This window comes from Anneissia japonica, unplaced genomic scaffold, assembly GCF_011630105.1.
Source record: "Anneissia japonica isolate Jap-2015-1 unplaced genomic scaffold, ASM1163010v1 scaffold287965_len1858130_cov191, whole genome shotgun sequence".
NCBI lineage: Eukaryota > Metazoa > Echinodermata > Crinoidea > Comatulida > Comatulidae > Anneissia > Anneissia japonica.
The window spans coordinates 977,143-980,510 of NW_022748342.1; the positions used below are offsets into that span (position 1 = coordinate 977,143).

The 3,368-nt window shown below is 34.8% G+C and overlaps 1 long non-coding RNA gene across 1 annotated transcript; it reads left to right on the plus strand.

Annotated features, from left to right (window-relative positions):
- Positions 1 to 758: 758 nt before the first annotated feature.
- Positions 759 to 2,971, plus strand: LOC117120870. The gene is made up of 2 exons (XR_004447438.1): positions 759 to 950; positions 2,171 to 2,971. It is a non-coding gene; the product is annotated as an uncharacterized LOC117120870 (long non-coding RNA).
- The last annotated feature ends 397 nt before the right edge of the window (positions 2,972 to 3,368 follow it).

Genomic DNA, 3,368 nt, shown 5'->3' on the forward strand with positions numbered 1-3,368 from the left:
AGTACATATTGCAATCAATTCAAAATCGAAAAAGGTCATGACATTTCAACAAAATTAGTACTAATAATACTGCAGTCATCTGGACTGTTTCAATAGGATTACTCATGTTAAAAGTATTTACAATTTGGCAAGAAATGTGTTTTACTGGGAAACTGGTGTTAAGGATGCTGGTTTACAGGGTATAAAAATAGGCTTACACAGGGAGTTCATTTACAAAATAATATCAAGGTACTCTAATAAGATTTATACGGTAGCTTGTATCGCATCTGCATTGAGGTATGCCATTAGTGGAGTGGAGCTCGAAATTGGTGTTTGGATGTTCTCCTTCTAAATCCATGGTCCTAGGTTCAAAATATGAAACGACAAACTCCATTTTAAGAGCTTGCAATATGCGCTGTGAAACTCATATTGCTTTATTGGCGTTCACGCATTTAGAAGAAATTAAGTCTTTAAAAATATAATATACTATTTTAACAACAATAATTAGTTTGTAATAAAAGTTTAAACTTTTAATCACAACACCAAAAAATTCCTACCATGAAATTATTAGTGTATGTAAAGTTACTTCTTACATTTATTGCCTTTATTAGGATGTAAACGGCAAGTAGAAGAATGTGCAATTAGGTCATAAATAATTTACACAAACATTTATGTGAAGGGCTACGTGAAAATTCCTGCACATTGTAACAATTTCCGCCATGCGCCCTCTAGAGATATTTAATTGAGTGTCGACTGAGAATATTCTGTCCTGTGCTAGACACAACTTGAGGTCATGGTCGGGGCTGGTTGTTGGCTGCCCTTTTAATCACATACACTGGTCCAGCAGGGAAATCCTCTTAACAAAATGTTGCTCAACTGTTTGATATTTGTATTAAGATATTTTTAACGAAATTTAAAAATCTGAAGAATGTTAAGAGCACGTCAGGATATGTGACTCCTGCATTAATATGGTAAGTGATTTAAGACGAAAAACAATACTCATCTATTATCACTCTTATCGTCAATTGCAATGATCCTAACAATTTACATTATGTGCGGAATACGTTGTCCTTGTAAAACGACTCTTAACCACGAATCCTAAATCGGTCTCTACTCCTATGGGATGTACAAAGGGATGGCATGTACATACATTTAATCATAGCCTTTGATTCTGTGCAATGTCATCATAATACGATCACTCCACAGTGAATCTTCACTAAGTACATGCTATGTTTAAGATCTCCCAGAACAACCGTTACTAATTATAAATAATCCCTATACGTTGCCGTATGTTAGCCCTAAATAGATGATAAAGTGAACCATAAAGTGTAATTTCTTATCTTGATAATATAATCTGCTTCGATCGTCTCAGGTCTATCACAGATGCAATTTGAAATTACATTAAACTTTTTTTTTGTGGCTTAGTTCATTCAATTGAAGTTCATGCCACTAGAACCCTAACAATTTATATTATGAAACTAAATCTAGATGTAGGACTTTTGCATAATGAAGTGTATGTTGTTTACATTTTACAATCCAAGGCCCACATCTAGTCGGTAAAAGGAGAACTGAAAAACAGATAGCAAATGCTGTTATTGCCAATGTATCTTCATACAAACTGGAAATAATAGATCCATGCAAAAGGGAAACTGAAAAACAGATAGGGTAAACTGAGGGGAAATGGACCCCTCGGGTGAAATGGACCCCAATGCAGCTTTTTACTGTTTTCTATGGGCGGCCATTAGGGCCAAAATAGACAAACATTGGCGTACGAACAATCCCACTCTTACACAGTAAGGACAATAAAAATAGATAGGCTTGAGACCTTCCATAGCAATACTTAGAGCACAGGACTAATTAATAATGACCCTGTATACTTCAGGTGAAATGAACCCTTGGCTAGGCCAGTGGCTAGGCGGCGTATGCTATGCTGCTTTATCCATGGCTAGAGGCTAGCTTGGCGTTTATAGCAGTGGCATATATCAACAGATAGATGTGTTGTGTGTTTATATGTTTGATTATGTATTAACTGAAGATAATGAAGTAAGATAATTAATAATTATCCATAATTAATAATTAATATTTTTATTACGATTGTAACTGGAAATTATTAATAACGGTTGGTGTAGGCATTTAAGGTGACCCTACATACATTACTGTAAATATTTATTTTTGTTTTTTATCCATGTAGATGCTGTTTAAATATCAACGGCAAACAAAATCTGAGCCAAAAGGGATGTCCAATCGATGGCGTTGGCAGTGGATGTGTAAGACGAAAAGAGATTGGCGTGAAGAGAGCAGCAAAGCAATTTAATGTGCCGATAACAACGTGTTCGCATAGACTTTATACTACAGTCCTGTATATGTGCTAAAGTACTAAACGGAACAACGACCATTAATTAATTAAACAATTATGCATTATCGATGATGATGATTTTCTTTTATTTATTTTACTTTTAATATCACTTAATTATACTTCTTTTGTGCTAAACTTCATTTAAATTACATAAAAAATAAATTTTAAGCAAGAAATTGGCTATAATATGTATTATGTTTTACAGGGGGCCATTTCACCTGAACCGGTGAGGTGAAATGGACCCATAGCTTGTTTACACAATGACGTCATTTAATTGTAGATTGCAAAATAATTATCACCAATTTTTATATTCATTGTGAAGGGTATATATGCCTCTTCAATTGACATAATTAGGTACATTACCGTATACGTTATGGCATTATGTGTGTATGAAGCAATTTTATGCTCAGGGGTCCATTTCCCCTTACTTTACCCTAAAGCAAATTCTGTTATTGCCGATGTATCTTCATAAAAACTGATTTAAGCCAACATCTGTGCTAAGTTTTCAATACAGGACTTTCTGAGCTCGATAGAGCATGATATTCATTCTTTGAATAAAACATTTCAAAATAAATAAATAAAAACTGAAACTGATTGTAGAGATCCTTTCTTCAATAAACTTAACTCCACCGCATATAACTGGTCTATTTGCTAGTACAGTTTAATCATACACATAAACAATCGCGATGATTGTCCGTTTGGTATGGTGACCGCAACTGGCACGGTATATCGCCACTGGAGTATGTGACCGGGCCTTTGTAAAGGTTAACACGTACAAGGGCCCTGGTTCAGAGTAGTACTTTCTCATCATTGGTCACGTAGGGTCTGGATGATGTTAAACACGAGAAAAAATGTAATTTGGGAAAATAAATTAAACTGTAGACCTCTGGCTTTAATTTTTTGAAGATTAAATGTGAATGGCGACCTCAGATCTAGGTAGTATATATCCCCAGTGGCCTCGACTGAACCAGCTCACCGGAGACATGAGACGAAATCGTTACTTGAATATAATTACATTTTAGAAAGATAATTT